At 49.5% G+C, this 25408-nt stretch overlaps 1 protein-coding gene across 1 annotated transcript in view; it reads left to right on the top strand.

Moving 5' to 3' along the window:
- Positions 1-25408, top strand: part of PYGB (glycogen phosphorylase B) — a 684627-nt gene that overhangs the window by 202499 nt on the left and 456720 nt on the right. The gene's annotated exons all lie outside the window — the stretch shown is intronic.

Here is a 25408-nt window from a genome sequence, read left to right as displayed (position 1 = left end):
ACACCCAGTTTGCTTATACTATTGTGATGATTTGCCTTTCGTCACCAAATAACTGCTTTGCAGTTGTTTGAATGTTTTAGACCCAAACTGCTCCTCTTCCTCAGAAACCCGTATTGGAGCTGCATAGAGGATTAGGAGGAGGAAATGAGGGTTCCAGACCATCTGGAGAACTTTCCATTGATGTCTTCTGTCGACCTAATGCTTACTTGACCATCACTTATGTATTTAAAGTTTTATCTCCATCCTTCAAGAAGGCTCCTCCCAGAATGTGCCTCCAAGGGAATTATGAATCTCGCTTTGCAGAACTTGCGCCACAAAGGTCTGTCCTGCATGCTGGTTTTTCCACTATGCCTATCGCACTCAGGGGTGTAGCATCAGGGGGAGGGGTGTTTGGGGTGTTACACCTCCTTAATGAATGTATTTTTTTATAAATAGTTGGGTACGGATGCTTTCAGTCAGGTTTTGTGAGATGTCAGTCGGGTTTCACCGGGGATGTTTACATACTTACAGAAAAGAATGCACCTACACTTTTGAAAGTCCTTTAAAATATTGGTTATTTAACAAAATATTGTGTTTTCTCTCTTAGTACTCCTACCAATCCCTCCAGCCTCACCCCCCCCCCTCCCCCATCTCATTGACCAAGCTAGGTCCCTGATCACACTTCGGGCATTTTGGTGCTAAACAGATTTCTTCAAAGCATCCACACTTCAAGATCAACACATGCACCTATAGACATGGGATCAACCAGGGTCCTCCAGTCACTGCTGACTGTGGTGAGGTATGGCAGCGTAGGCCGCCAAACCTCCCTGTCATCAGCAAGGCAACAATGTTTCTTCCTCCTTCTGGATACGTTAAATATGGCAACTGTTAGTTTGCAGGGTCACTGCATTCACAAAGGCACACCAAAGCGGGAACATGGTCCTCGGACACTCACACACTTATCTATCGGAGAAAGTCTTACATTACTCCATAAATATGGAATGCTCTCCATTCGAGGTTCTTAGTATCATTTTCAGCCCAAGATCTATCGAGACAACTGTGCTGAGTTGCCTCAAAGAGACAAACTCCCTTGCGTGCACTCACAGTACATAAACGGTTCTACTAAAAACTGTGTCCTAGTATCTCCTCTCCGGATATGCAACTGTAACTCCATTACTAGTCACCTTAATCTATGCCCAGATGCAAAATATCTACTTTACTTAAATCACGTAGATTTAAATGGTGAACATCGAATTTGCCTTTTTGATAAAGACTTAAACAGGCACACCCACCCACTGGCGAGCTTTTATGTGACCTAGTTCACGTTGGAAAGTGCTAAGAGGCCAAGTGATGGGTGAATGTGAGTTTTTCATAAGTTACTATTCTCTATTTCACAATTGTAGGTTTACAGCAGCGGCTGGTCTTTCGAGCGTCACTTACCTAGAAGGATTGTGACATCCGGGCTGAAAAGATTCCCACTCAGCAGAGCAACCGCTTTCCAAGGATTATAAATAAATCTTATCTGGTTTGCTCTCTAAGTACACTGCTAAAAATATACACGTTTTATGAGTTCAACTTCTGTGCCATGCTTCGTGACACACATCTGCTAGGAGAGGGTGGTTTCTCGTGTTTTTTGCATATCACCAAAGGAGACATGATGATCTTGAAAAAGCAGCTTCATGTAAGACGTTAATTAATTTCTCATGCAGAACACCACACCTTCCTTTACGTGTCACCATGACAAACCATGCACCTGCATTCGCACGGCGTATTTGCTATCTGATGCCAATACAGCATAACAGCCAGAGCTGCCGAGGAACCAGGTTCAGTCTTGGCATTGGCTCAACATGCTGCGATTCTGGGCTAATCACTTCATCTCCCTGTGCCTACCAAAAATTAACCTGTCCTTGTTGTTAACGTAACTGGTGCTCATGCAGAGCTCTCCAATATATTCGGGTCGTGCTTGCGCTATATATCACTGCAAAAAAACAACAACCAAATAAGGTGTTTTGCATGATATGGTGCACCGTTTCAAATGTAGGCTCTGTTATGCCTAGAGCCTTGAAGTATCCACGCCCTGGTCCTGCACATCGCCATCTTGCATTTGCCCCAGAAATATTGGAGTGAAATGTACTTGGTTCAGGACCATCCACCCCATGTGTTTTTGAAACAAATTCTGCAGGTGTGCACTACATGCAAATGTACTTGGTTCAGGACCATCCACCCCATGTGTTTTTGAAACAAATTCTGCAGGTGTGCACTACATAGATGCCACTCTGATTGTTGAGCGCGTTGGAGGGATGCTCAGGCCCCTTCCCCGAAACAGGTGGTCAAAAACCTGGGGGTCCGTCTAGATCATGACCTCACCCTTGCCCATCATGCCAGCACCACGGCGGGATCCTGCTTCCACATCATTAGCCTCCTTCGGAAGGTGTTCCCCCTTCTACCAGACAATACAAGAAAGACCTTGGTCCAGGCCCTCGTTCTGAGCCGCCTGGACTATTGCAATGGCCTATTCTTAGCAGCCTATGAAGGAGTGCTTAATAAACTTCAGGTAGTTCAGAACACTGCGGCCCGCCTGGTGACCAATGCCCCCCCTAGAACTCCATCCTTGCCCCTCCTCAAGGCCCTCCACTGGCTTCCCATCCGGAAACGGGTGGAATTCAAGATTTGCTGTGTGGTGCACAAGAGTCTCCACAACCTCGGTCCACACTATCTGGCCGAGAAATTTGTATACCACCGCCCTTCCCGCAATCTTAGGTCCAGCAATCAGCTATTACTTCAGGTTCCTAGACATAACAAGACCAGACAGGGAGGTCGCGCCCTTTCCATTATGGGCCCGCGTCTGTGGAACAGTCTTCCCCTTTCCCTCAGAGTTTGCCCGAGTCATCTAGCTTTCAGGAAATGCCTAAAGACAACCCTATTCTAGTTGGAGCGCTGCCCGACCTGTTTCTTCACAGCACCGCGCGGAGATACACCTTTGGGTGTGATGCCGGCGCGTTACAAGCCCATAAATAAATAAATAAATGCTGATCTGCGCATGTAAAAAATGCACCAGAGACATATTGCAAAGTGATGCTCCCCGATAGTGCAACATATCTCCCCCTTAATCTTCATTCACAAAGACACCAGAACACTAAACACATGTTCTCATATTCTCACCCACACAACAGTGAAGTAATTTGGTTGCTGAAGTAGTGCTCTTCAACAGTACAGCACACTCCTCACACATGCCAGTCAAGATATAAACTGCCCTAGCAATCCACCAATGATGTCGCACACTAAATAACGCTCCAGCCACAGAGTTGGTAACAAGTTGTTCATGAAAGGTATAACTCAACATAACCCCTGAGACACAAACTACACACCACAAAGAAGACTCTATGCAAACGCAAACACAATAATGCCTATGGCAGCATCCTCCATTAATCTATAGGGAACCATGACTTAGCACTTCACCCATATCTCTAACTTTACACTCACCCATAAAAAATGCACTTGACTTGCATCTGCTGTAGTGACGCAGAAGGAGAATTTCCACACTTGGTTCGGGGTTGTGCTGTACTCGCGACCTTCCAGGACGTGGCGGTGGCCACGCTGGAGGCTGGTTTGTGTGCCCCATAGACCTGAACCCCAAACTTGCCCTTTTTCGACTGGTAGATGATGAGATATACAATTGCAGAGAAAGCATTGCTGAGACTTGGTATGGTGGTCGCTAAAAGGGACATAGCACGTCTGTGGCAACAGGCATCGCCCCCCAAAGTTGGTAAATTGGAAGGCTGACACGGATCTCTGCTGTGTGTGGGGAAGACCGGCCTATGAGGCTCGGGGTTGCACAAGGAAACATTCCATGGTGTGAGATCATAGGAGAGCTACTGGGAAGGGGAACACTAAGGACCTATTCCTCAGCGGACCTCATTCACAGAAATAAAAAATCTATATGCATTCCGACAACATAGCAGGGGAGGGATGGATTCACCGCTGTGTGCTGTACGGAAGTGTGTTTATTATGATCTTTTTTACCTGTGATGGTATTCTTTTGAATAAAAATCTATTAAAAAGATTAACTTTAAATAAAAAAATTCTCGACTACCATGACCCTGGTTAGTGCAAACACCTAGAACTTGTGGTATGGTGCTGCTGAGAGTTTTAAGAGATCATACAAATGGAAGCAGTGCACTATATGGGATACCACCACTACCTCATGCCTTATATCACATGACAGTAATATCCTAATCACTAAAGTGGACTAAGCCTTACATCGCAGGATAAGACTAGGTACGCAAATGTGGATATACGATTAATAATTAATATACTTACCCTGAAGTTTAGTGGATGTGATTTCTAATAGGTCAATATTATCGACCTCCATATAATGTCATAGAACCCACTATGCAAATGCCAATAACAAATGTCAGGTTTTATAATATTGGCATTGTGATTGTGCGTGTTTTTCTATAATTTACTGTACATTAGAAAAACAGAAGTGAGATGGCTACCAGGCAATGCAGATATCCATCTCAAGCTCTTTGGATGTGCATTTGTGTACCACCTGCCTCAGTGACGTCTTTTAAACTTGAAATACTTACCAACAATATGTCATTTTTAGTTGCTTTATCTCCAGGCTGTAGCTGTGATAGTGGCATCTTAAATGTGTTTTTCCTTTTAAAATTGGTAGTTCTGGCTAGGATGTTACGCTTACTAAGCACTTCATTAATATCTGATGAGAATGGATACCTATGTTTTATCAGCCGAGGCTTCCATTTTTAGGACGCGCACTGGAGTCATCTCTTCCTGCCCTACTAATTTCCTCTCTCCTCATTGGTGGGCAGCACTGTATAAGATGGAGCAGCTTAATTTTGGCTCCATCTTTTGCAAGTCATAAATAGGCAATATATACTTGCCCTTAGCACTTGTACTTTGTGTATCCTAACAATATTAATGTAACTGTTGCGCTTGACATCACCATTGAAGTGTTCTTACTGTAGGGTTAGAGACTCATATATATATATATGTATATATATATGTATATATATATATATATATATATATATATATATATATATATATATATGTATGTATATATATATATATATATATATATGTATATATATATATATATATATATATAATATATATGATTCTTTTTTTTTAGATCCTTTTAGGATTAAACAATTCTCTTAGTTTGGACTTACATTTAGAGGATTTTAGACTATATTCATGTATAGAAGAGAGAATCAGAAATTCTTCTCTGAACATCAGATTCTGCTATTACTTTTTTGTATTGCTGTAACTGAACTTCTTGTTTGCCTTATTCTAGTATGCCTGAACTTCTTTAGGAGGTTGGGTTATCCAGTTATTCTGTATCTGTACAGCATGGTATTGAGATTCATTTACCTTAACTTGACTGCTAACTTCTAATAAACCTTCTTTTTTTTTTTTTTTAATTTCTTTTTAAAAACCTTTATTAATGAATGCACAATACACAGCGTCTGCCTACAACCCCGCAGGGCCGGCTGCTATGACATAAACAGGATGAGTGAAGAGTAAATTAGGAGACAGTACGCTGCTAAAGCAATCTCTCAAGTCCACATTATCGGATAGAACATAGCACCATACAAATAGGATAGGAAAGGTTTAATTTTATGTTTTTGTCGAAAAGAAACAACAACACACAAACACATGGTATCATAGTGGCAAGGGTCGTTGGAGGTGGGGGGAGAAAGTTGACTAATAAAGAAGGACATATGGCAAGGGGGGGGCGAGCACGGGAGGAAAACAAAACATGTAGTGAAATTAGAGGAGGAATGCAAATCATGGAGAGGAGGGGAGAGGAACCTCATAGTCTAGCGGAGGAGAGCAAATATCTCCACGATACGTATTCCACTGAGCCCAGACTCTGGACCATTTCTTCGGACGCCCCCGCGCCTCATACACAGTTTTCTCTCGGAACATGGACCAGTCCATGTTCTCTTTCCAGGCACTGAGCAATGGTAATCTAGGGGAGCCCCAGAGCTGCGCGATGTCTCTCTTTGCGACCATATTGCCCAGGGTAACCCAAAGTGTCTGGGCAGCATTGCAGTCAGACGGTTCCCACACATTTAACAGACAACGTCGTGCTTCGGGAAGAAGTGGGATCCCGGTGACACGGCTCATGACATCATGTACCCTGGACCAGTAGGCTGCAATCATCGGGCATTCCCACAGAACATGAAGAAAGGTACCATCCATCCCACACCCACGCCTGCACCGTCCATCCGAAACCAAACCCATTCGCACCAGACGCATTCCAGTCAAATACACACGGTGGAGGATCTTCAACTGGACAAAGCGAAGCCGAGCCGGGATAGCCACCTCCTTAGGGGAGGACACAGCTGACTGCCAGTCCTCGTCGTCTAATTCGAGTCCATCAGCCGTCCAGGAAGCCCGGAGCTTTTCAAGTTGGTCAGCCCTGTTGTTGATAAGCTTTTTATATATCAAGGAGATAGTACTATCGGGGACGTGGCCGTCTAGAACTCGATCCTCCAAAGGGGAGGACTGCGGATATCGGTGCCAGATGGAAAGACGGAGGACAAGGCATGCCTCACCTGCATATATCGGAAGTGCTCTCTATCATCGAGCCGGTATTCCAGTTTCAACAACTCAAAGGACTTAACCGCGCCCCGTGCCCATAGATCCTCCACCGTGCTGATCCCAATCATGTCCCACTTCTCAAATCCCTTCGTCTTCCACAGGTTGCCCAACCGGTCCGAATCGTACAGTGGCGTCATACGTGTCAGCCTACCACCCCAGCCCGTGGCCACGGTGGCGTCCCTCCATGCCCGCACTGCACATTTCGTCGGGCCCGTAAGGAGTCGAAAGGGTGCCTTTGAATACAGAGCCCTGTTAAAATTGCCACCGGGTAACAATAGTTTATCCAAGGCAAAAGCGGGAGCGGGCTCCGGAGCGTACGTCGCATGGTTGATAGCACTCAGGTGCGAGGCCCAGTAATACCGTCTAATATCCGGCAACGCAATACCACCATCGTACCAGGAGAGGGTAAGCTTGGACAGGGCAATGTGGGCACGGCCATCCCAAATCAGTTGTCGCTGTAAACTCTCAACTTCACGGAAGTAGCGAGCAGGGACAGGGTCGAAAAAATTCTGCAGGGCGTAAAGAAATCGGGGGAGCGACATAATTTTAAAGAGTGCCGCTCGGCCCAATGGGGATAAGGGCAATTCACGCCACCTTCGAACATCTTGCTTAAGTCTTCGGAGCGGAGCATACAAGTTTCGCTCGTAGCGGACCGAGGAGGCCATGGATATATATATCCCCAGATACTTAAAGCCGTCGGTAGCTACCAGAATGGGAAACCTGCGGGGTAGAGGCGGCAGAGTCCCAGCTATAACGTAGACACAGGACTTAGTCCAGTTGATGACAAGTCCCGAGTTTTTACCAAAGGACGTGAGGACGTCGAAGAGAACGTTAAGCGACTTTTGAGGGGAAGTGAGATAAAGAAGGATATCATCCGCATACAAGGAGACACGATCCTCGAGATCTGGAGACCATCTGATCCCTTTAATAGAGGGTTCCCACCGAAGCCATGCGGCAAGGGGCTCGAGCGCCAATGCGAATAGAAGCGGGGAGAGCGGACAGCCCTGGCGCGTGCCACGGCCTAAGGGAAAGGGGTCAGAACATCTACCATTGACCGCGACCTGAGCCAAGGGCCGTTCATAAAGGAGCTTGACCCATGCGATGAAATTAGGGCCAAAGCCAAATTTAGCGAGGGCCGCCCAGAGGTAGGGCCATTCGATAGTGTCGAAGGCCATTGTGGCGTCTAAGGAAGCTACCACTGCCGGCTCGGCGAGAATTGGAGCTCTCGCGAGAACACTGTGGAGCCTACGCAGATTAAGGGCAGTGTTCCTGTGGGGGATGAATCCGGATTGATCCAGGTGGATCAGGTCGCAAATCACCTTAAGCAACCGATTGGCCAGCACCTTGGCAAGGATTTTGGGTTCCGCGTTAAGGAGGGAGATGGGGCGATACGAGGCGCAGCGGTCACGAGGCTTGCCGTCCTTATAAATGACCACTATGGTAGCAAGGCGCTGCTCGAGGGGGAGGCTTCCAGCCTCAACCGCCTCGAGAAACATTTGGCGCAGGTGGGCGGCCATCTTGTCCGGACAAAGTTTATAGAGTTCAATGGGCAGTCCACTAGGTCCCATCGCCTTTCCCGAGCGCAAGGATCGGATAGCGAGGGCAATCTCATCTACGGTAAAAGGGGCCTCCAGGGCAAGACCATCTTCATCCGAAACAGTGGGCAGGGCAATGTCTCGCAACAGTAACCTGGAATCGGCCTCATCACGATCACTAACAGGCGTATAAACCTTCCGGAAGTGGTCCACAAAGCAATCAACAATTTCACCAGGATCAGAGACACTCTCACCAGAGTCGCGAACAATGACAGGCACAACACGACTCGCTCGCTCAGCCTTATCCAGCCACGCCAGGAGCTTGCTAGCCTTGTCCCCCACATCATACAGTCGGCCTAGTTGATTCGCTCGCATCAGTTTAGCAGCATCCGTGACACAAGCTTTATAGTCGGCTTGCTTTAATTCCAGAGTGTGTAACAGTGCAGGCGTGTCATTCCCACTCAACTCACTTTCAAGTGCAGTGATCTCAGTTTCAAGAGCCAAAACAGCCTCCCTCTTTACCCTACGCTCTGCAGCAATGAATGATAGGGCGGAGCCCCTAATAACCGTCTTGAAGGCCTCCCAAAGAACAGTGGGGGAGGTGACCAAGCCCACATTCTCATTGAAGTAGCAATCAATTGCCTTAACCAAATCAGAGCGGAGCCGGGGGTTTCGGAAATGCCAGGGAGGAATCGGGGGGACCCTATTGCCAAGTGGACCAACCACAGAAATCCTAAGCAGCAAGGGGGAGTGGTCCGAGATACCTCGGGGAAGATGCCGTATCTCCCGAACAGTGGACAGAGTGGAAGCCAACATAAAGAAATAATCGATACAGGAGAGGCTGCCATGCGCACCAGAGTGAAAAGTGTAGTGCTGGAGTGTGGGGTGTAGTGAGCGCCAGACATCCACTAAGCCAAAAGTATCAGCCATCTCACTGAGCCACATCTGGGATGGCAACAGTACCCTAGGGGGAAGTCGATCACATTCACCGGACATAACAGAATTGAAGTCCCCGCCCAGGATTAACAAGCCATCCGGAAGCCCAAGGAGAGTCCTGCCAAGATCGGCATAGGTGGTAGCCTGGAGTCCCGGGGGAACATAGACAACAACAAACACGATCTGTTTACCCTCCCACCTCCCAGAAACAGCAGCATACCGCCCACGGTCGTCAAGGATAACCTCGTCAATAGCAAGAGCAAGGGAAGACTTTACCATAATACCCACGCCCCGGGACCCAGAGGTGAAACCAGCATGTGCAACCAGGCGATAACCCCGGCGGTCGAGGGCTTTACAAGCATTTCCAATTAAGTGGGTCTCCTGAAGGAACACAACATCAGGGGCATGGCGCCTCAGGAATTGCAGTACAATGCCCCGCTTGATCCTATCACCCAATCCGTTTACGTTCCAAGAAAGAACCCGCAGTTCACCCCCCCCCCCATTGCGACAAAGACGTTCCACCCCCATCCCCCTCCACAACCCAAAGTTCGGAATGAGTGCAAACTGTGAAATACCATGAAAACAGAGACATAACAACCTAAACAAAACACAACCAAGTCCCCAGGAACCAACCCCAAAACAGAAACCCGTTGCAACACCCCCCTCCCTGCACCCCTGCTGACTAAAAAGCCACCCCCAACTGCAGTGTGCCTGTCGCCCCATCTTATCTACACAAAGAACCCCCCGAGGAGGAAGGGAGAAATCACCCGTTCCCGCACCGCCACGGGCAGTACCATAGAGCACAAAGTTAATTTACTCAGTACAATACGTAGTCTCAATCAGGACCTCCGGGGCCCCATATTACTCCTGAGCCACTGCACCACCTTCCGCACCACCAGGGCCTCCGCTCCCAGAGTCATCTGCCGGCAACGAGTCCAACCAGTCAGCTGCACGGTCAGGCTGATCAAAAAAGTAGGCACGTTCTCGATATTCAATCCGTAGTCGGGCCGGAAACAACATGGCGTATTTCAGTCCCCGATCTCTTAAGCGACGCTTCACTCCAAGGAACCCTGATCGTTGTCGCTGCACTTGGGGTGTGAAATCAGGATAGATGGAGACAGAATTATTGTCGTATTTCAACGGGCCGTGTTTACGGGCGGCCTGGAGGATAGCGTCCCTGTCTCGGTAGTGAAATAGTCTTGCAATGATAGGCCTCGGTGGGCTTCCTGGTTTCACTTGTCCTCCTGGAAAACGATAGGCGCGCTCTACGGCAAAGAACTTACTAAGTCCAGCCGGAGCAAGTTTAGCCACAATAAGTTCCTCTACCAACAAGTCGATCGAGGCAGCACCATCACATTCCGGCACTCCGACTAGGCGTATGTTGTTCCGCCTGGCCCGGTTGTCATAGTCCTCCATACGCTTGAGCAGCAGATCGTGCGAGGCACGCAGATTCCCAATCTCAGACTGCGCCTCCGCCATGTCCGTCACCAGACTCGACGCTTTAAAATCCAGAGCCTTCACCCGCTCATTTGTTTTGGCTAAATCGGCCCGAATGAGAGTTACATCCACAGCCACAGTGTCTATTTTGGACACTACGGCTTCGAATTGCTGACTCATATCGGCCTTAAGTCCAGAGATGGCAGCCAACAGATCTTGGAGCGATACTTCCGTAGAAGACGGCATATCAGTTTGAGGTCCTTCAGCACCCACGCTTGTGACACCGGGGGAGCCTCTCGGCTGGGTGTAGCGTTCGATCATGTTGGACTGGATCGAGCCCCCCCGGGTTGCAGCCTTCCTGCGTTTTTCGGCCTCAGCTTTTGTTGCCATATCGCATTCGATGTTGGCCAAGTAGCCAGGAGAAGCAGAGATACGGAGGAAAAATCCAGAAACTCCGGCGTGCAAGTGAAGTGGGAGAATCGCGGCCTCCTTGCCAGTCCTGAGATGGAAAGTGTGGATCGTGAGGGCAGCAGGCGAAGGCAGAGTAGGAGGAGACAAGAACAATGAGGCTGGAAACCGAAAGTGAACGCAGTACACCTCCGGTGGGCCAGATGCCAGGCAGCCGCTGTTGTTGAATTACAGGTCGGCCACAGTAGGTAGCCGAGTCCCCGGTCGCGCCCGTGGGCAGGCCAAAAAGTCGAAGATGGCAGAAAGATGGTCCCCAGTGTCCGATTTCGACCAAAAAAGGATCGTCAGCATCAGTAAAGATAGCGCTTCAAAAGCCCGTCAAAATGATCAGGATAGGTGAAGGATAGATAAAGAAGGGCGGCGCGGGTCTCAGGAGCTCTCTGCTCACGCGACCATCTTGGATGCCCGCGTAGCTCCTCCTCCTCTAATAAACCTTCTTAACTATAGTCACCGATACCTGGTCCTTATTGTGTAGCCATATGGGCTACACTGTCAGTGAGATTTTTGATTAAATGCTAACTCCCTTTACCTCTCCGTCAGCAAAAAAGTTCTATCAGATAAGAAGTAGAAAGAGAGTTGGCCCAGTGCTGGATCAAAGATGATGATGTATACTTATGCTGGTGTAACTGGAAAGCAGTAATTACTTTTTCATTGTTCCCTGGGCCCGTGAGTCACGGTTATTGCAAGCCTTTGGAATGATATCTGAGAGCCGATGTAAAGCTATGTGCTGCACTTTTAAATCCCCTTTTGCAATCTTGAATGGAATGTGCCCCATAGTTCTATATCCGCATACCGATCAGCATGAGGCAGATTCCATGCTGAGCAATGAGAGAAAAAAAGGGCATTTGGAAAAGTCCTAACTCTTACTTTGTACGCTTGAATTGTAGTATAGAATGAATCTATTGAAAAATCCCATCCCAAAAAATAAAACAGCATGATAAAATGTGCACGAAATGTTAGCTCTTTCACATCAAATCTGCATCACAAAAGGACAATCTCGTACTAAACTGTAGAAAAATAATTTTTCAAATTGCAAGGCAGCAAATGTGATGTGATAATGTGTCTATCTTCAACGACTGCACTTGACTAGTCACTAATGTTAGGCTATCATGGAGTGGCCCGGTAAATGTCCAGAGAGCACTTTAGCTCCTTGTCAGCAGCAGTATGTAAGTATGTGGTATTTGTATAGCACAAATCTAGCCAAAAAGGCAGTGGAGTGCTATCCAAGGTCAAAGGTAAAGATAGGCTCTACCAGTCATAAGAGAGGAAGTTAGTTATTGGTTGTGTCTGTATTGTGATGTGGCGTTCTTCAGAGAGGTGTGTCTTCAATTCTTGCCTAAATTTGTCTAGCATTGGTGTAGTCCTTATGGCTATAGGGATGTTGTGCAAAATCTCAGGGGCGTAATGGAGGTCTCGTCAACCCCAGTGGTGCGGGGGCCCCCACTGGGAATGGGTAATGGAGCCCTCTCCTATACCTTGCAGGAGGGCCATCTGAGGTTTTGTTACGCCACTGCAAAATCATATATAGATGGAAGATGCCTGCCGCCTTGATCAATCGCATAACGAAACTTGAGAGGGCCCCTCTGCAAAGTGCATGGAGTGGCCCTCTTCCAGACTTACTTGGGTGCTTCCAGGTCAGGGTACTGATCTGAGGGGGCCCCCCTGGAGCTAGTGCTCTCCTCGGACTGCAGGGGCTGCGGGGGCCATTGTTACGCCATTGGCCTTCATTGTTATTTTCTGCTCTTCTTAGTCTCCAGTTAGTCTGGGATCGGCTTCCTTTAGAAATATAATCTGCCCAATTTCTTTAGAATTTCCACAAACTTTAAAAAACGCGGCTCTTCACTAAATCTTATGTGTGTTCTTTAGGTTTCATTGTTTCTTAGTGCCAAAATACCTCTGGGTATTCGATCACGCTTTACAAAACTCAGAATCAGATCAAATAGTGGCCTGGCTACGGGTGTACCGAGAGCCACCAGAGATGGTGAGCTTTTCCACGAGTTAACGGGTGATGGTCATGATGGTTTTATAAATAATGTCGCTGTTTTTGAATATTGTGTGGTCTGGTAAGGCGAGTTCATGTAGTTTCATCCAGGGCCGGCGCTAAGCATGGGCAGCGTGGGCAGCTGCCTAGGGCCTCGCACTCAGCCCACCAGCATGGGACTCTGCACTGGTGGTGTGTCCTGTTGTTTTCCTGGTGATCCATTTCAAAGAAAGGTGTCGCCTTGCAATTAAGGTCCATTGGAGGGGCCCCCCTCCCCAGGCCTCTCAGGGATGGTGTCAGGAGGCATAGGCGAGGGCGGCGCTTCCTCAATTGCAAGGAGACCATTAACAGACACCGTTGGAGGCCCATTGTCCAGCATTTTGGTGCCCCACAGTTTTTACTTTTAGCCCACAAGCAATTCTCACAACTATCAGACTGAAAGTGTGAGAAATGCTTGTGGGCTAAAAATTAAAACTGTGGTGGCGCAAAAATGCTGGACAATGGGCCTCTCGCAGTGTCTCTGAAAGGTCTCCTTGCAAGGGGCCACTTATCTAAGTTAGAGGGGCCTCGCACATTCCATTTTAACCCAGGGCCTCGCAAATCCTAGAACCGGCCTTGGTTTCATCAGTATAGGGGGGTTTCCAACCCTAGATGAGACATGTTGCAGCATGTAAGGTGCCTTTAAGGGGTGTCGATGTGGAGTCTTGTAAGCATTACCACCATCCTGACGAAAGAGGGGCTGTATAAGTGTCCGTACTATAAATGCTGGTAACTGCACCCAGGTGCGCAGCTGCAGAGGAGAAATGTCTCTGTACTTCAACATAGAGATGGGAAGTAATCAAATAACCTCGATTTTCCTCTTAAAATCCTGCCAACACCAGGGTGTGATTGAGCAAGATATGTTATCAAGTTGAGATCAATCGAGCAGTTGGCAAAAGGGTCTTGATCGAAAACAAACCGCAATTTCTGTAGCTATTGAGGAAAAAATTCGAAAGTCAGGGGGCATGTGAAGTCCTCACAAAGACATCCTAGGCGTATCAAAACTAAGGTGACAATTTGGAGACCACTGCCCTGATTGCATATATTGAAAACAAAACGCCCATCCACGTATTAATACAATGAACTTTAGCATTCCAGCATGATTAGCAAAAAAACCATCACACCCAAAAACAGAGTTCACAAATGCACAAACAAATGCTTCACAGCCACAAAGTCTGACTCTGAAGCAATGCAGACACAATACTTCAAAAAGACAAAAAATGAAACCAGCACGTAACGCTTCCTATAGAATTGATTCGAATAGCAGCTGCACAAGCTTTCCAGCACACGCCACGGTAAGGGCATGCCGGGCTCACGTGCGCCAAGTGCAACGCACTTCCTGTTTGACACCTTCAAAACGATTCCAAGCAACATAAATTACTGAATGAAACCTCAACAAAAGACATTATTTGCCGTAAAGCACGCATTCATTCTTGTTCGGCTGAGCCCTTGATCAGAGATTTGTCTGTTTCAAGAGGACAGGATTTCTTTCTCGCAGACTGCAATAAACCAAACCTGTTCTTATTTTAAACACAGAGCTATTTCTGTTCTTTTTCTTTTTACTTTGTTTATATCAGATTATCCAAGTAATGATGGTTTTTCTTCCGCACAGTGTTTACAGGGTGGTTGTAGCAGACATTTAAAACATACATGAAGTATATGAATACGAATTATTGTTAAACAGTAACTGGCCATGCAGCGTTCATGTATCCAGTTAATAGCATACTGAATATATTGGTAGTCATTTTATGAATACACAGCGGGCAGGAGTGTTGTCATCACTATTGTTTGTTAGCTAAGGAGCAGTTATTGTATTGCAGGCGAGTGGTGAATGAAGTGTAGATATTACCGTGAAGGTGGGGTGGTGTAGACAGCGCTCCCTGCAGTGAGCCCGCTGACCCCTCGCATTAAAGCTGTCCCGCAACTTGTCTCGCCAGTCTGGACAGGCTCCTTCAACTTTCTCTGCAGTGCCTTGGGTTCCGTCTTGTACTTTTTACCAATTTGATTTATGTTATGTTATGTTATGTTACTTTAGTTTGTATAGCGCCAACTCACCTACCGGTCTCAAGACGCTTTAGACCAAGGAAAACACAACAATTCTACCAACCAAAAGGGGAATAAAATAACATGTAATTAAATGGGGCCAAGGGCTTCCCTAAACAAAAGTGTTTTCAGCTGCTTTCTGAAGCGTAGAAGATTGGCCTCTTTACGAAGAAGGTCTGGCAACTTGTTCCACAGCTGTGGAATCTGTATGGAAAAGGATCTTCCGCCCTTTGTTGTCATTTTAAAACGAAGGCAGGCCAACAACTGAGCATCAGAAGATCTGAGCGATCGTTTAGGGTTGTAGGGCATCAAACGATCCTTTATATAGACAGGTGCTTGTCCATATATTGCTTTATGTGCTATACACAAGCTCTTGAACTCCACCCTCTGTTTCACGGGGAGCCAGTGAAGCTTGAGCAGTAAGGGGGAGGCATGAGTTCTTCTGGGAAGCTTGAAAATTAAACGCTCCGCGTCGTTCAGGACAACCTGCAATCTATTGATCAGATTATTTGGCAGACCTAAGTAAAGGACGTTACCATAATCCAGTCATGATATAATTGTGGCAGAAACCACCGTGCGAAGCATAGACTGGGAAAGAAGAGGAACTAACCTACGTAGCTGCCTGATTAGGCCAATGCAGGTTCCAACTACCGTTGAAACCTGGGCAGACATTGACAGTTCACGGTCAATTTTTATGCCAAGACTTTTAACATTTGCTGCTGGTGTTGGAGTAGGACCAAGTTCTTGAGGCCAGTACAGGTCACCCCAAGGGGATGTGCCAGTAGAGACCACCAAAACTTCAGTTTTTTCGGGGTTAATTTTCAGTAGGTTAGCAGTCATCCAGCTGACTGTGTACCTAAGGACCTCTTGCACATGGGCCTGGGCCACAGTTGAGTTCTCAATACTAAATAACAACTGGGTGTCGTCTGCGTAATTAAACACTCGACAACCCATGTGCACTAAGGACTCAATCAAAGGTTGTAGGTAAAGATTAAAAAGTAGTGGGGATCGTGCCGAGCCCTGCGGGACTCCGCACTCCACCCTACCTACATCGGAGATACCATCTCCCTGCTGAATCCTCTGTCGCCTCCCTGTCAGAAAAGATTCTAGCCATTTATATGCCGCACCCTTTATTCCAAATCTGGCCAATCTGTCCAAGAGCAGGTCATGGCTGACAGTATCAAATGCCGCTGATAGATCTAAAAGTATCAGGGCACTTGGTCACTTGGTCTACATGTCACGGTAAGCATTTTTTTTTTTTTTTTTAAATATATTTTTATTGCAGAGTTATAAACCACAGGATACAAGTAGTCAGCCAGTTCACTCGTGACATCCCCCCGTTCAATAGGAAAACACAGATCGTACACAGCCATTCAGCCCGCATCCCGGAGGCCGGGCGGCATAATACTCCACTCAAGAGGAAAACATCACGGTGCACGTCCCATAGGGACCATGGTTGATATGTCATTTTACGTATCTGCTTTTACCCCCCCACCCTCAACATTGCTCCCGTCAGCCATCCCAGTGGTAATCAGTGGTACCGCCCCTGTTGGGACCCGCCCCAGGTGCTGTATATCTATCCTGCCTGGCCGCTCCCCCCAGCCATTCCTCATTCCACGCAGTACCCCACCAACCTATTAATTCCAAGGTGCCCTGGTGGGCCACCATCCATGCGGCTTCCGACCCACCCCAAACTCCCATCAACCAACCCCCCCAAACCCCCCCCCCCTGGCAACTGCTAAGGTGTATGCCTCGTCCCAACAAGTTGGATGGATCCACTACAGTGCGGGTTATGATACTGTTTGTGTTCGCCCCGCGGTGTCCGCCGGCTTAAGTCTCACTGTCCTCATCTTCCACCATAGAATCACGCAAGGCCTGCACCACTAACTCCCATGCACGTGCCGCATCCAATGCCTTCTCATTCCCCATCTTGACGGCCTGCTTCATCCGGAGCACACTCTCGCAGTCAGACCACCGCAGCAATTCATTCTTCCATCTGCGCAGTGAGGGTCCCCCCCTGGACTTCCAATGCCACGATATTTCCCTTTGCGCCAATATCAGGCCCAGATCAATGAATTTGCTCGTCACCTTGGTGTGTTTGGTGTGCGGGAACCAGAGCAGCAGGCATGCCGCCATATCGAATTCCACCTCCCTATCAGTCACTTCGTTCAGGAGGTCCCCTACCTCCGCCCAGTAGGCCTCCAAGTGCGAGCACCCCCAGAACAAATGGTCCATGTCCGCTCCCAGAGACGAACACCGTGGGCATCGGGCATCCGGTACCTGAAAGTACCGCTGTAATTTCTCAGGGGTTAAGTAGGCCCTATGAAGCACATAGAAATGTACTTGCTGAAAGCGTGCATTTCTCGTGCCCTTCCACGTGTGCCGCAGGATATGGCCCCACGCCGTGTCCGGTATGGGCCGGCCCACACTCTCCTCCCATTTAGACTTGAGCCCCTGGAGCGGTTCCAGTCCCTCGTTCAGCATCCTACCATGGAGGCACGTCACAGCTTTGAACGTGCCTGCCGCCATTACCACGTACTGGCACGCCATAGTCGTTGTCGGTTCCATGAGTCCCCCTTTCCAGTGCTTCTGTATGGCAGCCACCACCGCCGCGTGCAGGAGGAACCCCCCGTCGGGCAGCCCAAACCGGTCCCGGAGCGCTTCGAACGGTGCCAAAGCCCCGTCTATGTATAGGTCGCCTATTACCTGTAGTCCCGCCTCTTCCCAATCCAGCAATGGGGACCAATCTCCCCCGTGCGGCAAGGCCGTCAGCATGCCGATCGGGATCTCCGGAGCATAAGGCCGCGAGGCCTTCGCTCTACGAAGGCTCCTCTGCCAGCACAGCCGGAGTGTCCGTTCCTCCATAGTGAGGCCCCGCAACTCAAGCCTCTGTTGCATGATAATATAGGACAGTACGTGGCGTTGTATCCCCCGATCCCGGTCCACCTCTGGACCCCGAAACACCCTAGCCACATTATGCGTAAGGACCTGCAACTGCGCCGCTAGATAGTACAGCTCGAAATCGGGCACAGCCATGCCCCCTTCTATCTTGGGGCGAAGTAGCGTGCTCAGGGCCACTCTTTGGCGGCCTTGCCCCCATAGGAAGCCAATAATCATTGACCTCAGGTCTCTGAAGACCCCCTGAGGAATCCAGACAGGCAGCGTCCGGAAATAGTAGAGGAAGCGGGGGAGCGCCACCATTTTTAGAAGTGCGATCCTACCCAGCACCGTCAGCGGGAGGGTCGACCAGAAGGACAAGCTGCCCCTCAGTGCCCGGACACATCGACCAATGTTGCCCTCCAATAGGTCCGCAGTCGCGTGGTAGATGCGGACTCCCAGATAGGTAAAACAAGATGGCTCCCAGACCACGCCTAAATCGCCGCCGGGGTCGGGCGATCCCGCTCTCAGTGGAAACACACAGGTCTTCGCCCAATTGACCTTAAGGCCCGATAGCCGGCCAAACTCCGACAACAGGTCCATCGCCCCGTCCAGTGCCCGCGCCGTGTCAGCGAGGTACATGAGCAGGTCATCCGCATATAGCGATATATAGTGCCACTGCCCGCCGCTGGCTATCCCCGCGTACCCGTCACCCGACCTCGCATGGACCGCCAAAGGTTCCATCGCCAGAGCAAACAATAGGGGGGATAGGGAACACCCCTGTCGCGTGCCCCTGCCCACCGGGTACGCCGCAGACACCAGACCACCCAAACGCACCCTCGCCGTCGCCGAGGTATATAAGACCCTCGTCCACCTGCGGAACCCCTCGCCCATGCCAAGCCTCTCCAACACTCCATCCAGGAAAGGCCACTCCAAACTATCAAAGGCCTTCTCAATGTCCACGGACAGGGCCGCCGGAGCTCCCTCCCCGTCCAAGATGGCGTCCATGATTCCCACCATGCGGCGAATATTCAGCGCTGTGCTCCTCGTGGGTATAAACCCGGCCTGGTCCCTGTGTACCAAACCCGTCATGTGTGGGGCCAGCCTGGTGGCTAGAATTCGGCTCAGAATCTTGTAATCCACCGTCAACATGGATAGCTGGCGATAGGACCTTACATCCGTTGCATCCCTGCCAGGCTTTAGGAGCGGTACAATCAAGGCCTCTCGCATGGACCCAGGCAATTCCCCAGCCTCAAAAGCTTCCGTATACACCACCAGAAGCCTGGGAGCCAAGCTGTCCACATACTGTTGGTAAAATTCAATCGGCAGTCCGTCCACCCCAGGCGTTTTATTACGGGCCATATGTTTGATGGCCACCCGTATTTCTGCAAGCGTGATCGGGCCGCCCAGCTCCCTCGCGTCTTCCTCGTCCAGGACCGGAAGCTGCCTCTCCCCTAGGTATTCCGCAATGTCCTGAACCCCCACCCCCAGCTGACTCTGGTACAATTCCTCATAGTACCCCCTAAAACATTCCAACACCGCTGCCTGGGAGTACACCATCTCCCCCCGCGCATTACTAACGCTGAGGACCGGGCAGCCCCTAAGTTCCGGGTTAGCTAGTCTGGCCAAGAGGGTGCCCACCTTGTCCCTTTCCGCATGTGCCCTGATGATATACTGCCTGTAGTCGTAGCACCTTAAACGCTCTGTCTCGGTGGCAACCACTTCCTTCGCTTCCAATAACTGGGTCTGCAAATCCGGCCTAGCCGGCCTGCGGCGCTCCAGGTCCCTCAAAGTCTCTTCCGCTTTCATGAGTGCATTCAACACAGTCGTCCGAGCATTCAAAAACCTACCCAGACACACCCCTCTCATCACCACTTTCATTGCATCCCATTCAGTGGACCTACTCGTGGCCGTGCCCTCATTCACTCCGAAATAGCTATCAATGCCTTGCTGGACCGCATCGCTGAACACAGAATCCTCAAGCGTCTCCGGCCGAAGCCGCCATGTTGGTATCGCTGAGCGCTCCCGCTGCCACTGAATATGTACCAATAGGGGGTTATGGTCTGAGATGGTCCTAGCCAGGTACTCCGTATGAGAGATCAATGGGGCTAGGGACCGCAGAGCACCGAATCGATCCTGACATGCAGATCATGGAGAGCAGAATAAAAGGAGTAATCCCTGGCGTCCCTGTGCCGCTCCCGCCAGACATCCAGCAACCCCCATCTATCCTGCCAGTCCTTCCTGTGCGCGGCCAACCTGCGCACCGGGGAGTCCACCAGGGGGGGATGGGACCTATCCAGAGCCACATCCGTGATCGAGTTGAAGTCCCCCCCTAACACTATCGGGCCCGCCAGGAAAGAGGCCAAGGACCCCGAGAGGCCATCAAAATACCGAGCTTGATCAGTGTTCGGTGCATACACACAGCAGAGAACCACATCCCTTCCATATAACCTCCCCTCCACCGCCACAAACCGGCCATCTGGATCCACCATTTGATTCAACACTTGAAAGGGTATCCCCGCCCTCACCCAGATCAACACCCCCCTGGCATACGCCGAGTAAGTGGTGCCAAACACCTGGCCCCGCCATCTTTTCTGCAAAGCAGTGCACTCTTTTTTGGTGAGATGAGTCTCTTGTAGCATAGCAATCTGAACCCCCCTACGCACTAGGTACGCATGAACTTTGTGGCGTTTTATCATAGTTCGCAGCCCCCGGACATTCCACGTCAGGCATTTCAAATTAGGTAATGTCCCCATTCCAACTTCGAGCAGTCCGATTCAAATAACGTATGTTCATAGCCTCCCCATTGCAGTTGCCCCCCCCCCCGAACACACCCAGAACAGAAAAACTCCCCAAACCCCACTCCCCAGGACAGAGCACACAAACCCAATGTCAGCCCCCATCCAAACCTTGATCCAACGTCCCACACTCCTACCCTGTGGTCTCCACCACAGTCGGCCTTAAGGGCCCAAGGGGGGTGAGTCACCGCCGACCCCAGCTAGCGGAGCCCGCACCCCGCGTCTTCATCCCCTACTAAGCACTCAGCCCCCCCACCCGGCAACCCGCCCTCCACCAACAGGATACCACCCTACCATGAAGTCTCAATCAAGTCCCAAGGCAGTCTCAGCCGCAAAATATGCCATCCGATGTCTGTGGGGTCACTATCCGCCCCTTCGAGCTTTCCGCCTCTGAGAGTTCTCCTCCTGTTCTGCTGCCTTCCCCGCCTGAGTCCGAGTCTGCCAGTTTACTGGTCTGCTGCGACCCCGTAATGGCCGCCGTCACTGCGAGTGCATCCCTCTTCTCCGCCGCCATTTGAGCCTCCCGTTTCTCCCGCTGGTGCCTGTTGCGGGACCTGATGCGCTGCGATTGCCTCACCCGGGGCGGCTTAGGTTGATCTCGCCTACTTTTATGCGATCTGTCTGTCCCCGCTCTATACAGCTCCAGCCATTGCCAAACTTCATCCGGAGTCTGAAAAAAGTGCGTAGTGCCATCCATTATGATCCGCAGCTTGGCCGGGTAGAGCAAGGAGTACTGGATGCCTTCCTCCCTGAGCTCCTTCTTCACCGCTAGGAACGATGCCCTATTCTTCTGGACCACTTGGGTGTAGTCCGGGAATATCGTGACCTTACTGTTCTCCACCTCATATGGGCCCGACATCCTGGCCCGCTGGATGAGGAGATCCCGGTCCTTGTAGTGGAGGAGCCGCACCACCATCGGTCGTGGGGGGCGGCCAAGCCCCGGCGGGCGAGCAGGTACCCGGTGAGCTCGCTCCAGAGTGAAAAAAGGAGTAAGCCCTTCCGGCGCTACCACAGTACGGAACCAATTCTCCATATAGGCCACCGCATCCTCCCCTTCAATCCTTTCCGGCAGGCCTACGACCCGCACGTTGTTCCGTCTATTGCGGCCTTCGGCGTCCTCCGCCCGTCGCTCCAGCGAGTCCAACCGGGCCAATATATCCGTGATCCTGTGTTCCGCGGTCACCACCGATGGCTTCAGGTCCAGCAACAGTTGGTCATGGTCCTTGACCCTATCCGCTAGCTTCGCGTGGTCCGCTCGTAGCAGCCCCAGGCCCGTGGCCACTTGGGCAATGTCCTGGTGCAGCGCCTCCTTAGTCGAGGTGATCGCTTCGAGTATGGCATCCAAACGCCGGTTCAGCCGCTGTTCCTGGCCCAGCTCCGGGGAGGGAATCTCGCCCAGCCGGGTTGATGTCGCCGGGTCCCCCTCAGCACGCTCCTCGGCCATCGACCCTCCGATCGCCGCCATTCCAGGGTGCTGCGTCACAGGCCCAGGAGCCCGTTCGGCGTCCGCTCTCTTAGTTCAGTGCCAGCCCCCTGGCACCGGGCAGTGTTCAATGTCGCCACCGATGCCCCCGGGAGCAATGACCCGCTCGACGAACTTCGTTCAGCTGACCCCCTCGGTAGCCTGAGGGGGGAAGGATGGGTCCCGGGACGGCGGCCAGCGAGGGTCCCCAAGATCCGGGCGAGGCAGGTCAGCGTCCCCTGGTCTCTGGAAACAGCACCGCTGATCCCAGTGCTTCGAGCAGCCGATTGCAGGATCTCTAGCCAGTCGGCGACAACTCGGCTCAAAGCGAAAGTACGGGGCCGCCCAGCCTCCTCGCCGCCATTTTCTTCGCACCCTTGGCAACACCTCGGTCGTCTCTTCGGCTCGATCTCCTCGGGGCCAGTAGTCCCCCAGCGACTCTCCGATCGTGCCCGGCTGTCCCCTTACACTTCAGAGGGCAGGAGCGTCGTCTCCGGGTCGCCCAGGGTACCGAAAACAGGAGAATTAGCGGGATTCCGCGCGGAGCTGCGAGCTCACGCCGCCATCCCGATCGGCGTCCAAGCCACGCCCCCATGTCACGGTAAGCATATACTTCACACATGAGCTTGTACATAGTGACAAATTAGATTAGAGCTAATAGTGGGATTTCTTTTAAATAACCAAGTCTAATCACTGGAGATTGACTAGAATAACGGTGAACCCAGCACATTGCTTGAACACGCTTCACGTTAGAGTATAATAAATGGCAGTGGATTAGATGTTTAAATGGACATGTTTTTTATAACTTTTAAATTGCAATATGATTATACTGTTATCTTGGCATATAGTGTTTAAAATGATGCATTTGTTTACAATTGTAGATGTCCCTGATGAAGGGAGGTTTCCTCCCGAAATGCATTGGACCGCAAGCAATAATCGTGACATGCAATGAACCCCATGCTTCTGAGTACTGTTTAATATGTGAAAATAACAGATTGGATAAAATGAATTGAATTAGAAGAAAAAATGGTTGAAATATAATGAGATAAACTTAACAAGATAAGAAGATTGAAAATGAACTTGATTCATTGGATTTAATCCAAATATGGGCTGTGCAGCTTTTGTGGATCCGAAACTGGGCCCATCGTACTTGCAGATGTTGCCTGATTTAAGTCAGGCATCACAGTAAGAGAATCTTTCAAACTGTTCTCTGTCTCTGGTATCTTGAGATGGCCGGTGTGAAGGTGAGCCTTCACAGCAAAGTGTAAATGTTTGTGCTCACCCGACCTTCTCTCAAAACTGGGACATTTGATCATTTTTGCAATAAGTGTCGGACACCGGGACATTTACCGGGGAAAAAGTCGGGACTGTCCTGGCAAATCCGGGGACGTTCGGTCACTCTAAATTAGTGAGTATCAGCACTTTTAATTTTCCATTTAAAGCACTGGCTGGGAAAGCTTGGAGCCTGGGGCTTCAGCTACAGGCAGGTTAAGGGCATCATAGTATCTGGTGTTCCTCCCACCTGCTAGTAATCGTTTGTTACTGGTTTCTGTATTATGTACCACATAGCAGACAATGTATTTCAACAAGTCGATGTTATCATAAGATGACAAAATAAATACATCTGATTTGAGGGGGTTCGGATTCCGCAAAAGAGTTGGCCGGGTGGTGTGAAATATTTCGGACTCTTTCCTGGGTTTGCCCACACTTCATTGAAACACATCTTTATACAGAGCATTGGTAGGTCGCGGCATCAGCTGTTGCGCTATTCTGTGTTTACCTTCAGTCTTAGACTCTCAGCCAAGCAAGCGTTAGGTAGGAGGCAGAGACAGGTTTGCATCTCCCCTTTCAAGTTGACGACTAGGCTTACAAACCAGCTTCAGAAGAGCCAACAAGTTGGATCAATACAAGAAATGAAAACATGTTCGATGGAAAAGGTAAAAGGTTTTGTTAATGGCGTCACTCTCAGAACATAAATGCTGTTTTATAGGACAACTCAAATAGCAGAATTGCAATGTAAATATTCAGAAAATGTCCAGGTCCCTTAGCACTGCTTTTAGCCCCACCCCTAGAGCCCGCCCCCTAATCCAAATCTCAGGTAAATACCTGCACTTATTTATTTCCATTTAAAGCATTAACTGTATGGGAAGAGCTGGTAAATCAAGAGGAGTGCCCCGGTGGACTAAACAGTATATAGAATGGCGGCAATATTGGAGGTGAGGAGACCATCACCGTGCACCTCTGTGATTCAGCTTCCCACAGCCTGCGACGCTCAACTGATGCCTGGTGCAATGCTGGGGGCAACCAGGAAGGTTGTTCTACCTGGGGCACGTTATCTACAGCCTGGCTTGCTCCCCGCTATGTATGCATTGAAGACATCTGGACATTACCAGCTCAGGGATCCCTCCAGGCCCAAGATCACTGCCTATGAGTGCAACAATACCCTGAAGGCCGGGCTGAAAGCACAAACTCCAGCAATGGCGAGAAGATCATGCTGAGTTAATATGTATTATATATATGTCCAACCCTAATCAATTAAACGTTTCTTAAAATGTAATCTTGAGTGATTTGCAACTTGTATATATGCAACTCTAACCACTAGTATCTGTAGTAGACTTATGTACTTACTACCATTCTTATGTGAATTTATAGTTCATCTGTTTGTATCTTTTATGTAGTTCATTTACTCTGAAGTCCTTATGTAATGTAACGGGTTCTATCGTAAAGCGCTCTGACAAATTTGGGTAAAGTTAGCTCTATATAAAAACGCATAAATAAATAACTGCAAGGGCTTTGGTTGTTGGTCTCAAGGGGCAGCTGGAGCTGTAACCTTCAGTTTTCTATGGTAGTCGCAAGTCTGTTGTTTAGGTATGTCCTCAAAGGGACCTATATGTCTACACTTTTAGTCTTCTTTTAATATGCAGTGTAGGCGGAAATGTATGAGCCAAGTCCTGACAGCAGGCTGTGTCTTTCAGCCACATTGGAATCATTGAAAGCTTCCTGCGCATCAAGATCAACGCGATTCTGCACTTGAGAAGGAAAAGAAGGGTCATGGTTATTTGTCTGATACGGAGGGAGCCTCTCATGTATTTTAATAAGATATTTAATGAGGAGATGTCTATCAGATAGTTAGTGATCTTGATATGGGCATCTGTAAGAAATGAGGTTATTAGTTAAGGGGGGTACACCAGGACCTTGGCACAATTTGAGTTGGATACAC

This window comes from Lissotriton vulgaris, chromosome 6 (assembly GCF_964263255.1).
Source record: "Lissotriton vulgaris chromosome 6, aLisVul1.2, whole genome shotgun sequence".
Lineage (NCBI taxonomy): Eukaryota > Metazoa > Chordata > Amphibia > Caudata > Salamandridae > Lissotriton > Lissotriton vulgaris.
This window is presented reverse-complemented; position numbering and strand designations above follow the sequence as displayed.